This window comes from Phyllobates terribilis, unplaced genomic scaffold (assembly GCF_046119375.1).
Source record: "Phyllobates terribilis strain yellow unplaced genomic scaffold, ASM4611937v1 Scaffold_3__8_contigs__length_932513732, whole genome shotgun sequence".
Classification (NCBI taxonomy): Eukaryota; Metazoa; Chordata; class Amphibia; order Anura; family Dendrobatidae; genus Phyllobates; species Phyllobates terribilis.
In genome coordinates, this window is record NW_027362763.1 from 708,070,136 (window position 1) to 708,084,759 (window position 14,624).

Genomic DNA, 14,624 nt, shown 5'->3' on the forward strand with positions numbered 1-14,624 from the left:
CAATATTAATTATAATAATTTTTTTAGGCTGTGTGCCCACTATGTGTTTTTTAAGCGTTTCCGCAGCGGCAATTCCACTGCAGAAACACTTAATAAACGCTTGGTAGAAGGTCTGCCATGTTCCCCAATGATAATCCGCTGCGGATTATCATTGCGGAAAAATCCGCAGCACTACCAATTATTTTGCGGAAGTGCGGCATTTTTGCCGCCATTGACTTGCATTGGAACGCATGGAATAAGCATCACTGCATCTGTACATGCAGAATCCATGCGTTCCAATGTGCGGATGGTACCCGGGTGTGGAGGACAGGAGACTCTCCTCCGGACCCGGGTACCATAGAACCTGTGAAAAAAGAATAAAATAAAAAATAAATATTATACTTACCTTCTGATGGCCCCCGGTGTCTTTATCCGATGCGTCCTGGCTTGCCGGCAGCTCGCGATGGTCTGAAAAGGACCTGCCGTGACGTCATTTAGTCATGTGACGGGTCACGCGACCGCTGACGTCAGCAGGCCATCAGAAGGTAAGTATATATTTATTTTTTACCATTCTTTTACGGTCACACTATATAAATCCATGCACATGTACAATCCGCATGTACAATCTGCATGTACAATCTGCATGTACAATCCGCATGCGTTTTTTCTGCCAGGAAGATGCACGTAGCCATCTATACACAGCAGGAGGCCGAGCGTAGCCATCTATACACAGCAGGAGGCCGCACGGTGCCATTTATACACAGCAGGAGGGCGCATGTAGCCATCTATACACAGCAGGAGGCCGCACATAGCCATCTATACACAGCAGGAGGCCGCACGTAGCCGTCTATACACAGCAGGAGGCCGCACGTAGCCATCTATACACATCAGGAGGCCGCACGTAGCCATCTATACACAGCAGGAGGCCGCAATTAGCCATCTATACACAGCAGGAGGCCGCAATTAGCCATCTATACACAGCAGGAGGCCGCACGTAGCCATCTATACACAGTGGGAGGCCGCACGTAGCCATCTATACAAAGCGGGAGGCTGCGCGGTGCCATCTATACACAGCAGGAGGCTGCATGTAGCCATCTATACACAGCAGGAGGCCGCACATAGCCATCTATACACAGCGGGAGGCCGCGCGGTGCCATCTATACACAGCAGGAGACCGCACATAGCCATCTATACACAGCAGGAGGCCGCACGGCACCATCTATATACAGCAGGAGGCTGCACGGCATCATCTATACACAGCAGGAGGCCGCACGTAGCCATCTATACACAGCAGGAGGCCGCACGGCACCATCTATACACAGCAGGAGGCCGCACGTAGCCATCTATACACAGCAGGAGGCCGCACGTAGCCATATATACACAGCAGGAGGCCACACGGTGCCATGAATACACAGCAGGAGGCCGCACGTAGTCATCTATACACAGCTGCAAGTCGCTTTAGATAAGTCTCTATGAGCTTTCCACATTTGGCCACTGGGATTTATGCCCACTCCTCAAGGCAAAACTGCTCCAGCTCCTTCAAGTTAGATGGTTTCCTCTGGTGAACAGCAATCTTCAAGTCTGACCACAGGTTCTCATTTGGATTAAGGTCTGGGCTTTGACTAGGCCACTCAAAAACATTTACACATTTCCCCTTAAATCACTCGAGTGTTGCTTTAGCAGTATGCTTTGGGTCATTGTCTTGTTAGAAGGTGAACCTCCGTCCCAGTCTCAAATCATTGACAGACTGAAACAGGTTTTGCTCAAGAATATCCTTGTATTTCGCACCATCCATCTTCCCCTCGACTCGGACCATTTCCCTATCCCTGCTGCTGAAAAACATCCCCACAGCATGATGCTGCCACCACCATGTTTCACTGTGGGGATGGTGTTCTTGGGGTGATGAGCTGTGTTGGTTTGGCGCCAGACAATAGCATTTACCTTGGTGGACAAAAAGTTTAATTTCAGACCACAGCACCTTCCTCCATACATTTGGGGAGTCTATCACATGTCTTTTGGCAAACTCAAAACAAGCCTTACAATTTTTGTGTGTAAGTAATGGCTTTTTTCTGCCCAATCTCCCATAAAAGGCCTCCTCTACGGAGTGTAGGACTTTTTGTGGTCGTAGGGACATATATTTCATTCACTGTTTGAGAACTCTGCAGCTCCTTCAGGGTTACCTTTAGTCTTTGTGCTGCCTCTTTGATTAATGCCCTCCTTGCCCGGGCTGAGAGTTTTGGTGGGTGCCCTCTCTTGGCAGGTTTGTTATGGTACCATGTTCTTTCCATTTCATGATAATGGATTTGATGGTGCTCTGGGGGATCATCAGAGATTGGGATATTTTTTTTTACCCAACCCTGACTTGTACTTCTCAACAACTTAGTCCCTGACTTGTTTGGAGCTCTCTTTGGTCTTCATGGTGTTTGGTTAGTGGTGCCTCTTACTTAATGGTATTGCAGGCTCTGTGGCCTTTCAGAAAAGGTAAAGTGTATATGCTGACAGACATGTGACACGTAATTGCTTGCAACAGAAATTTTTAGGGGCTTCATAGCAAAAGGGATGAATACATATGCACATGCCAATTTTTAGTTATTTGATCCCATAAATTTAATTTATGCATATATTTTTCTCACTTCACTTCATCAAATTAGACTATTTAGTGCTGATGCATCACACACAAATCAGATTACCAAAGTATTTAAACACAGATTGTAATGTAACAAAATAGGTAAAAAGCCAAGGGTGTGAATACTTTTGCAAGCCATTGTATCTATCTCTACCTTATGGATAGTAACTAACTTCCATACTTGATACAACCCCATTCATTTTGTAAGAATGTATCCAGCCCAGCCTGCCTTTCATTATCAGGATTAGTGGAGGCCACAGAGATCCATCCCGGCAATCATGGAGTGACAGCATATCCTTGCGATGTGCCATGTCTTTACTAGATGGGAATAGAGGAGAAGCGGAGGAATTGGAGCTTCGAGGTCCTATGATTTCTGTAAACCACCCTGAATATAGATAAATAAAGGCTAAATAACGTTTTTAGAAACTCCACATGACTAAACCTTGGGGGACTCAACATTTGTTTTCTGTATATTAGGAGGAAATTTTATTACTTTTGCAATATTTTAAGAGTGACCCGGGAAGTTCTTATTATCTGTGTGATCTTTCAGTTCTGAAGTTAAGGTCTTGTATGTATCCATGTTATGACTAACTTTATACAAGTGACATATTAGTCAGCGACACATAATTGTGTTGAACATGACACTCATTGGGAACAGAAAAATCACTTTCAATACAGTTGTACTGATCGACAATTTTAGTATGTCACTCTTATTAGGGGAAAGAGGCCTCTTCAGCACCTCTCTACAGCCTGTAAATTTGCAGAAACTGCATTAGGGCTGAATTCAGACGTCCAGATGGCCAAGTGTTAGCTCCTAAAGTCCATGCGACAGCATCAGCTCCTAAAGTCCATGCGATAGTGTCAGCCACAGCTCCTAAAATCCATGCGATGGCGTCAGCCACAGCTCCTAATGTCCATATAATGGGATCAGCCACAGCTCCTAAAGTCCATGCGATGGCGTCAGCCACAGCTCCTAAAATCCATGTGATGGCGTCAACTCCAGCTCCTAAAGTCCATGCGATGGCGTCAGCTCCTAAAGTCCATGCGATGGCGTCAGCTCCAGCTCCTAAAGTCCATGCGATTGCGTCAGCCCCAGCTCCTAAAGTCCATGGGATGGCATCATTCCCAGCCCCCCTAATCAGAAGAAGCGCAGACAAATGGAAGGTTCGCAGTGATCTGGACGGGCGACCATGCACTACTGATGTGGTTGCTGGACTAGTATCCGGCAAATCTTTTTGTTCAACTGTAATGATTACAATTCGATGTACACATGTGAGGGGTTGAACTAGTAATCAGTTAAGTAGGATATACAGGTATTACTACTTAGCCAAAATCTGGATGTCCACCTGTGCAATTAGACTGAAATCCATACCATATAAAGGTACTTGAAAAATATGGCTGCTTTCTTCTAGAAACAGCATCCTTATCGCTTTCCAACGTGTTTCAGACAGTTGTGTCTATGATTAAGGACACATCTGCCTGAGACATGTAGGCTGGCGATACGGACTATGGAATTTGAATGTTTAATAAACTGAATGTTTTATAAGGATGTCTCCTTGCTACTGGAATATTGTTTTTTTCATATACAAGTTTGCTTTTTCTCAGCCTTGGAAGTCCGTGCTTTAATTATTGTTGGAGCCCTGTTCTACAACTACCTTTTTTTGTCTAGAGAGCTACTATGCAAGAGCAACTCCCAACTCCTTGGTGGACCCATACTTTGTGGACTTTCCATACCTTACATGTTGGCCATTCGTCTACACATTCCCTGCAGAAAGTGCTGCAAAATGTTTGGCTTGGAACTTGCCAATCCCTAGAATGTTACACATATTGAACAAGAAGAAATCAGCTGATGCCAAGGCAGCCTTCATTTATAAAGTGTTCTTCATGAGAGAACCCCTTCACTTAACCAGTAACATTCTTCACAACTCTTCTGGAACTTCTGGGAAGCTTCAGGGAAAAGGAGACATCTCTCGGATTTCCAGAAGAGTTGTCAACTGCAAGGCAGTTCTACCCGTAGGTTTTCTACACCATTATGCTGAACCTTTTGCACTACCTGGGGTCAGGACACAGATTTGGACATGGCTCAAAAAAAGTGAGCTTGATCATGATGAAAAAAATTCAGCTGCATACCCAATTCTCTCAAAACTCAATTTAGAAAAGTTGGCAAGTATGGTTAACGAAGATGGAGAAATGGAACCAAGGAACGCCATGGAAAAGAGAAAGCAGAAAAACATGTGAAGAAATTAACAAACAATTAGAGAAAAGATAAAAAAGAAAAGTGGGTGCTTAATAAAGGTAATCAGTCTGAGAATGCTAAACTATTCATTAATCGGGAAATTATCGAGTTGAGTCTTCACCACTAAAAAAGCCCTTTCACTCATATTCATGAATAAGTGGGTGGTTCTCATAATTAATAGCTTAAAGGGAAATCCTGTCAAAACATTCTGTTGATGTGTCTTAGGTACATTTGAACATTGTTTATAGAATGGTCATACTCTTCTGAACTGCTCAGAGATTTCAGTTACTGAAATGTTGACTCAACTTTCTAAGCAAAGGATCATTGAAAGCAATGATGGACATTTCTGAGCAGTGCTACAGGAGTTACAGGAATTTTCAAACTAATCACTGCCGTGTTACAGTGATACACACGTGTTAAAATAAGTTTATACTAGACTGACCGGCGGCAGTGAGTACACTAGACTGCGGATTTACCGGAGACAGCATTTATACTAAACTGTGGACTGGCCAGTGGTAGCACTTACACTAGACTGTGGACTGACCGGCGATAGCACTCACACTAGACTGTGGACTGACCGGAGACAGCATTTGTATTAAACTGTGGACTGACTTGCGGCAGTGTTTACACTACACTGTGGACTGACCGGCGGCAGTGTTTACACTACACTGTGGACTGACCGGGGGCAGTCTTTACACTACATTGTGGACTGACCGGTGGCAACGTTTACACTTGACAGTGGACTGACCGGTGGCAGCATTTACACTATATTGTGGACTGACCAGTGGCAGCATTTACACTGTATTGTGGACTGACCAGTGGCAGCGTTTACACTAGACAGTGAACTGACCGAGGGCATAATCTACATTAACTGTGGATTGATTGGCGGCAGCATTTACACTAGACTGTGGACTGACCAGTGGCAGCGTTTACGCTAGACAGTGGACTGACCGAGGGCATAATCTAAACTAAACTGTGGATTGACTGGTGGCAGCGTTTACACTAAACTGTGGACTGACCGGCGGCAGCATTTACATTAGACTAAGGACTGACTGGCGGCAGCATTCACATTCGACTAAGGACAGACATGTGACTGTGTTAACACCAAAGCTCCCAAACATCCAAGATATAGGGAGATTTGGGTCTTTGCCCCGATGTTCCAGTCAGTCAGGGCACTCTCCGACAGTACGACCTGACTCTGGCCACCACGCCCCCTCTGGTGACTCCTCCTTTAAGATAGGCAGTGCTGTGCAAAGTGAGCACCTCATTGACTTGTCAGCTGACGCAGAGCCATTCTGACCTCAGTCCTACCCGGCCGCAGGGTCTTCAGGTCTGTGACTCCCAGCAGTGCTCCATTCTGCCCCTCCAATGAGTCCCCGAGTATGCCTGCCTCCTCATTTAGGCCATAACTTTGCTGTCTGCTGCAGGCGTAAACAGGGAGTCTGAGGAAAAAACAGAAGTGATTTATCAGCGCTTCTGTCTTCTTTTCTGCAGACACAGCCCACAGCGAGTGATACATAGAGAATAGAAGCTTCTATGACCGACAGGTCTCTGCCGGACATAGCAGAGCCACTGGGTCCTATCTGATCCAGATCAGCTATGCCAGTAACTTCTCACTGGCTGTATTTCCTGTACCTGGGGCTCCTAGGCTACCCCAAGTACAGTCGAAAATATGCACAAAAAAAGGAGACAAAGGTATATCTTTTTTGATATCTTGGGGGACAATTTATGTTAATAAATAATACAAACTTTATCATATAACAATGCTACTCCCTTGGGAGCAAAATGAGGTATCACGGGAACCGTTTCTATTTAAAAGTCCGGCTGGTTTACTTCATTCCTCATAAACCGCATTATAGGAAAACTTAAATATGGCCCTTGTCTGGCATAAAGTAAAGAGTCCACACAATAGTGCGGGTTCGCCCACTTGGGTTACAGTCCAACATCTCAGGCCTTTACCAAAGGCACACAATCCTGGAGGTCTGCACACCTTCATACAAAGCCCAGATGTGAGACAAACAGGTCCCAATTTACAATGTGAACCACACCCAGGGGTGGAGATATGGTGAGCAGCCGTCTCACCCAACTGATCAGCTGCTGACATTAACCCTGGCCCTGTCAAGGCCGATTAACCCCTCTTAGTACTATGTGTACTAGAGCATTACTCCAGGTTTACATCATAGAGGACATCCACCTCTGTGATACATATCTCCCATCCACTATGTTTCAGTCATCCACTTTACAATGTACTGTATATAATTAAGAAAAAATAGAAAAAATAAAGTGCCCCACCACCGAGAGGAAAAAATAAATGTTTTTCTTAGAAATAAATTATATTATATATTTAAAGGGATTGTCCACTAATGAACTTCACTTGCTTATTCAGTTCAAGACCTCAATTAAAATAAAAACAGTATATGCTCACCTCGTTCCTTGATTGAAGGGCTCTCCAGAACATTGCTTATTTTTCCCTATGGGCCAAGAACTTAAAGGCAGGTGATTGCTAACTACCTGCCTGTTCTGTCTGGCGAAGCAGTCATGGACTTCTCCTGCCGTGATTCTGTGTGTTCTAGTGACAGCACATTGACAGAGCAGTTTCTCCTCTTCCAGTCTGCTCCGTTGATGGGGCGTCTCTGCAGATGTCATGCTGATTGACAGCCGGCTGATCAGACGTCCTGAGGTTAGAGAAGAGCGCTGAACAGACAACCTGAGAACAGAGAGGAGCGCTGAACAGACTTCCTGAGAATAGAGAGGAGCGCTGAACAGACGGCCTGAGAACAGAGAGGAGCGCTGAACAGACTTCCTGAGGGCAGAGAGGAGCACTGAACAGACGGCCTGAGAACAGAGAGGAGCACTGAACAGACGGCCTGAGAACAGAGAGGAGCACTGAATAGACGGCCTGAGAACAGAGAGGAGCACTGAACAGACGGCCTGAGGGCAGAGAGGAGCACTGAACAGACGTCCTGAGGGCAGAGAGGAGCGCGGAACAGACCTCTTGAGGGCAGAGAGGAGCACTGAACAGACGGCCTGAGGGCAGAGAGGAGCGCTGAACAGAAAACCTGAGAAAAGAGAGGAGCACTGAACAGACAGCCTGAGGGCAGAGAGGAGCACTGGACAGAAAACCTGAGAAAAGAGAGGAGCACTGAACAGACGGCCTGAGGGCAAAGAGGAGCACTGGACAGAAAACCTGAGAAAAGAGAGGAGCACTGAACAGACGGCCTGAGGGCAGAGAGGAGCACTGAATACACGGCTTGAGGGCAGAGAGGAGCGCTGAACAGACGTCCTGAGGGCAGAGAGGAGCACTGGACAGACTTCCTGAGGGCAGAGAGGAGCACTGGACAGAAAACCTGAGAAAAGAGAGGAGCACTGAACAGACGGCCTGAGGGCAGAGAGGAGCACTGAATACACGGCTTGATGGCAGAGAGGAGCGCTGAACAGACGTCCTGAGGGCAGAGAGGAGCACTGGACAGAAAACCTGAGAAAAGAGAGGAGCACTGAACAGACGGCCTGAGGGCAGAGAGGAGCACTGAATACACGGCTTGAGGGCAGAGAGGAGCACTGAATACACGGCTTGAGGGCAGAGAGGAGCGCTGAACAGATGGCCTGAGAATAGAGAGGGGCGCTGAACAGACGGCATGAGAGCAGAAAGGAGTGCTGAACAGACAGCCAGAGAACAGAGAGGAGCGCTGAATAGAGGGCTTGAGTGTAGAGAGGAGCGCTGAATAGAGGGCCTGAGTGTAGAGAGGAGCGCTGGACAGACGTCCTGAGAACAGAGAGGAGCGCTGAACAGACAGCCTGACAACAGAGAGAAGTACTGAATAGACGGCCAGAGTAGAGAAGAGTGCTGAACAGACGGAATAAGAACAGAGAGGAGTGCTGAATAGACGGCCTGAGGGCAGAGAGGAGCGCTGAATAGACGGCCTGAGGGCAGAGAGGAGCCCTGAATAGACGGCCTGAGAATAGAGAGGAGTGCTGAATAGACGGCCTGAGGGCAGAGAGGAGCGCTGAATAGACGGCCTGAGAATAGAGAGGAGTGCTGAATAGACGGCCTAAGGGCAGAGAGGAGCGCTGAATAGACGGCCTGAGAATAGAGAGGCGCGCTGAATAGACGGCCTGAGAATAGAGAGGAGCACTGAATAGATGGCCTGAGGGCAAAGAGGAGCGCTGAATAGACGGCCTGAGAATAGGGAGGAGCGCTGAACAGATGGCCTGAGGGCAGAGAAGAGCGCTGAATAGACGGCCTGAGAACAGAGAAGAGCGCTAAACAGACGGCCTGAGAATAGAGAGGAGTCCTGAATAGACGGCCTGAGAATATAGAGAACCGCTGAACAGACGTCCTGAGGGCAGAGAGGAGCGCTGAATAGACGGCATGAAGGCAGAGATGAGCACTGAATAGATGACCTGAGGGCAGAGAGGAGCGCTGAACAGACGGCCTGAGGGCAGAAAGGAGCGCTGAACAGACGGCCTGTTGACAGAGAGGAGCGCTGAACAGACGGCCTGAGAACAGAGAGGAGCGCTGAATAGACGGACTGAGAGTAGAGAGGAGTGCTGAATAGACGGCCTGAGAGTAGAGAGGAGCGCTGAACAGACGTCCTGAGAACAGAGAGGAGCGCTGAATAGACGGACTGAGAGTAGAGAGGAGTGCTGAATAGACGGCCTGAGAGTAGAGAGGAGCGCTGAACAGACGTCCTGAGAACAGAGAGGAGCGCTGAATAGACGGACTGAGAGTAGAGAGGAGTGCTGAATAGACGGCCTGAGAGTAGAGAGGAGCGCTGAATAGACGGCCTGAGAATAGAGAGGAGTGCTGAATAGACGGCCTGAGAGTAGAGAGGAGTGCTGAACAGATGGCCTGAGAATAGAGAGGAGTGCTGAATAGACGGCCTGAGAATAGAGAGGAGTGCTGAATAGACGGCCTGAGAATAGAGAGGAGTGCTGAATAGACATCCTGAGAATAGAGAGGAGCGCGGAACAGACGGCCTGAGGGAAGAGAGGAGCGCTGGACAGACGGCCTGAGGGCAGAGAGGAGTGCTGAATAGAAAGCCTGACAACAGAGAGGAGTGCTGAATAAACGGCCTGAGAGTACAGAGGGGCGCTGGACAGACGGCCTAAGAACAGAGAGGAGCGCTGAATAGAAAGCCTGAGGGCAGAGAGGAGCGATGAATAGATGGCCTGAGCGCAGAGAGGAGGGCTGAACACACGACCTGCGAACAGAGAGGAGCGTTGAACAGACAGCCTGACAACAGAGAGGAGTGCTGAATAGACGGCCTGAGAGTAGAGAGGGGTGCTGGACAGACGGCCTGAGGGCAGAGAGCACTCTGCCTAAGGTCAGAGAGGAGCGCTGAACAAATGGCCTGAGGACAGAGAGGAGCGCTGAACAGACGGCATGAGAGCAGAAAGGAGCGCTGATCAGAGAGCCTAAGAACAGAGAGGAGCGCTGATCAGACAGCCTAAGAACAGAGAGGAGCGCTGATCAGACAGCCTAAGAACAGAGAGGAGCGCTGATCAGACAGCCTAAGAACAGAGAGGAGCGCTGATCAGACAGCCTAAGAACAGAGAGGAGCGCTGATCAGACAGCCTAAGTACAGAGAGGAGTGCTGAATAGACAGCCTAAGAACAGAGAGGAGCGCTGATCAGACAGCCTAAGAACAGAGAGGAGCGCTGATCAGAGAGCCTAAGAACAGAGAGGAGCGCTGATCAGACAGCCTAAGAACAGAGAGGAGCGCTGATCAGAGAGCCTAAGAACAGAGAGGAGCGCTGATCAGACAGCCTAAGAACAGAGAGGAGCGCTGATCAGACAGCCTAAGAACAGAGAGGAGCGCTGATCAGACAGCCTAAGAACAGAGAGGAGCGCTGATCAGACAGCCTAAGAACAGAGAGGAGCGCTGATCAGACAGCCTAAGAACAGAGAGGAGTGCTGAATAGACGGCCTGAGAGTAGAGAGGGGTGCTGGACAGACGGCCTGAGGGCAGAGAGGAGCGCTGGACAGACGGCCTGACAACAGAGAGGAGTGCTGAATAGCCTGTAGAGGGAGAAGAGGAAAAGTGTCTGGAAAAACACAGCAGCACAGCACTTCAACTCAACTCTGCTACACCAGTTAAAGGGGACCAGCCCTAAAGAAAACTCACTAGCAGCAATGGATGTGGAAATACAAATGGACAGAATTAGTGAACTATTTCTTCAGTTAACCTGTGAAGAATTGAGAACAGTAGCAGAACATATAAAGATGTCAGAAGAACAGATTTCTAAAGCACACAACTGCAGGCAACTGTTAGCTGCCATAATGCAAAAATGGATGAGCTGGGGGAGAAAGAACCTGAAGACGTCATGGGGACGTTCCTCCAGGAGCTAACACAGTTTCTAACCAGGTTGAAGTTGGAAGATGGAGGGGCGGCACCAATTACCAAAACCGGGAATCTCCGTCCACAGACAGGACTACAGGAATTGAAAGAACAATTCAAAGCCCTAACAACAGCCCTGCAGAAATCGACCAAAACCTCTGAACGGGTAACAGACTCGGACAGAACCTTTAACCTGCTCGGGTTAGATAAATCAGGTAGACAGTCCTCTCTAGCACTGCAAATCACCATAAGGAAGAGAATTTGAGAACTAGCTCCTTGCCAAGCTAGGAAAGTACTGTAGAATTCAGATATCCCGCACAACGCCCTATCACCCAGAGGGTAATGGACAAGTGGAACGTTTTAACCGGACATTATTGTCAATGTTGCGTACTTTAACAGCTGATGAGATGAAGATGACTGGAAGAGTTCCCTGTCAAAAGTGGTACATGCCTATAACTGTACAAAAGAGCGATGCAACGGGTTACTCACCCTTTTTCCTATTGTATGGACGATCGCCAAGACTGCGAATTGAAATCATGTTCGATACTCCGGTGTCAGAGGCATACAACATAGTGTCAAAAGTGGTTAAACAAGGACAGAGCAAGAGTAAGGAGTACTATGATCGAAAATGTTATGGAGCAGAATTGGCACCGGGAAGTCGGATGCTGGTCAAGAACGTACGTGAGAAAGGCGGTCCAGGAAAACTTTGTTCCTACTGGGAAGACAAGGTGTATGTGGTCGTAAGGAGGAAAGCTGATGACAGCCCAGTGTATGAAATCTGATTGGAAACAGGAGACAAGAAAACCAGAATAGTCCATCGGAATTTACTATTACCCTGTAATTATCTCCCACCACAACAAGACTTCCCAGAAGTAGACCGACATCGTCCGAGATCGACTAAGGGACCATCACAGACTGAAGCTCCGGAGGTGGATAGTGACCTTGAAAGTTCCGATGGAGAAGAACACACCGTTGTATTTCTCAGACCGGCAAGGAGAGGGATGTACCATCCTCAGGAGATGGAACTAAGTCCTGAGGCTCCAGAGTTCGTACCAAGGAGTACAGATGAAGTCCAATTCAGATCTGATGATCGAACACCGGCCACTGACGAGTCCGATCGACATTCAGGAGGAGCGGAATTACCAGACCGTGGGGAAACAAGTGACTCAGGACAAGTACAGGAACTTACAGAGGCAGCTCCAAGAGCATGTCGACTCGAGAAGTGAGGAGGCCCGTGATGCTGACGTATGAGACACTTGGTGAACCAAGTCAAGTGCCAAGGACTGTCGACTGGAAACAGGTATCTCTGTCTGCGGACCAGGTAAGTCCACTTGAATGGTATTCACCACCGAGAGGCAGTATGGAAGATGTTGCCTGGTGGAAAGACTTGTTTTCATGCTTTGATTTTCCTTAAAAGACTTTGTAGAAACAAAGAACTGTTAAAGCCTAGAAAGAGAGAGCTGGTTGAAGACGTACGAAAAGCTTCAGCTGCAGAGATGCTGATTGTTTTAATTGTGTTAATTGTTTATTTCTTACAGGTGTCCTACAAGAAAAAGGTCGTAAGAATAGGTTGTTATCAATGTTTATAAATTTTATGCCAATTTGACAATGTCCATTTGTATATAAAGTTACTCAACTTTCACCACTAAGAATTGGTCAGATTGACCAATTAAGGCGAATGTCGAGGACGGCTTTCAAAAAGGAGGGAAGAGTGTGACATGCAGAAGTAGTGCTATTGCTTTAAAAGCATTCAGCAACTATTAGAAGTAACACAAGCACAGGAGACAGGAAGTGTTGTGCTCCAGAAGCATCCAGCAACTAGAGGGGTTAACACAGTCATAGGAGAAGGGGAGTGTTTTAGCAGAGCTCCAGGGGGATTATGGGGAAGTTGTTTACTGTCTGGCTGGAGCCCAAGAGAAAGGTGGTGTGTGTGTTCTGTATCTCACAGAAGCGCCCCTGCAAGTGAAAAGGATTCAAGTCAGGAGTGAAGCTAAGCACAGGTCAGGTAGAGTTCCTGAACTAGCAGTGCAGAGTATTGTAAGGCAGAGAGATAAGGACTATAAGAAATGGTGTCACAGGGATTATCTCCCTCAGCAAACCCTCCCCTTCATCTCACTATGCTGTAAAGAATGCTGTGTTCATTAATGTGCCTTTGCATTAGAACTGTGCTGTTCTGTACTACTGGGAAGACTGTGAACTGCTGTGCTGCTAAGGAAACTGTACTGTTTGTCACTGGAGCCTGTTGCTCATAAGACTTAACTTGCACTGGCAGTGCGGCTTCTTATTAAATGCTACTGTTCTATCGTTTATGAGGACTCTTGTCAAGTGTGACTGATCAGCAAGTGAAACAACCTAGTGTCTGTGCCTGAGGGTCAATACCCCTGTGTGCCTGAGAGAAGCTGCAGCACATGGTCTATGGTCGCCCCGAGTAACGGTTCCCCCAAGATTCCAAAGAATTCATGAAACCTGTATCGCCCCTATCTGAACCTAGCGGCGTGTGTGTAACATAAACCTGCTGCCATTTAGTTAAACATATTCATGAGCTCTGTATAATCACAACTGATTAGCAGCTTTCTGTGTACACTGGATAGGCAGAAAGCTGTCAATCATTGGTGTGGGCAGGTTATATAGAGCTCAGCATTCCGAAAACTGCTACATCTGCAGTAGATAAAATTATGATTTTATCAAAATGACAGCAAGCAGCTCAGTAAGTGACACATCGCTGGAATCAGGGTCTCTGCCCCTACATTATGCTGCTCTTAGATGGGGTGTAAAAACGCTGGTGACAGATTCCCTTTAACTCATGAATGGACAACATGAGCACAGGACAAGCCTTATGAGAGTCTCTTGGTGTAATAAATGAGCTTGATAGTAGGGGCTATCCCTAGACATATTTACTAAAAAAACACAGGTATGAGAAATATGTGTTATGACGAGGAATTTTCCCTCTAAAAAGGGACAATTTGCAACTATATTAGTCATTATTGTCATTTACGACCACCACAACCTATTGATGAAAAGAAGAACAAAGAATATCACAAATCACACAACTAACACCAAAACACTGTCCATATAGAGATAAAGAGATATAGCCTTCTAAAATAATAAATAGGTTTGTATAGGTTGAGGAAAGAGCCACACATTACATTCAGCAAGCTCCTTTAAAAGGGGTGTAACTACAATAGGTGCAGGGAGTCCAGTTGCACCTGGACCCTGGAGTCTATGGGGGTCCAAAGAGTCCATTTGGCCCATACGAGAAGACCAAAGTAGTTGTCCGGCATTAGGGTACAAATCTGCAGTCACTCTATGTGACTGCAGACTTGTGAATCCTCACATTGCACACATTTTGCACTGTGAGGAATCACAAAAAAGGCGCATGACCGAAAATATGTGATTTGCATAAACTAGGTCACGTGCCGACTAGACGTACGCAGCCTCGCTCAAT

At 47.1% G+C, this 14,624-nt stretch overlaps 1 protein-coding gene across 1 annotated transcript in view; it reads right to left on the reverse strand.

Annotated features, from left to right (window-relative positions):
- The window catches only part of TRAF5 (TNF receptor associated factor 5), a 73,299-nt gene that overhangs the window by 45,785 nt on the left and 12,890 nt on the right, over window positions 1-14,624 (reverse strand). The gene's annotated exons all lie outside the window — the stretch shown is intronic.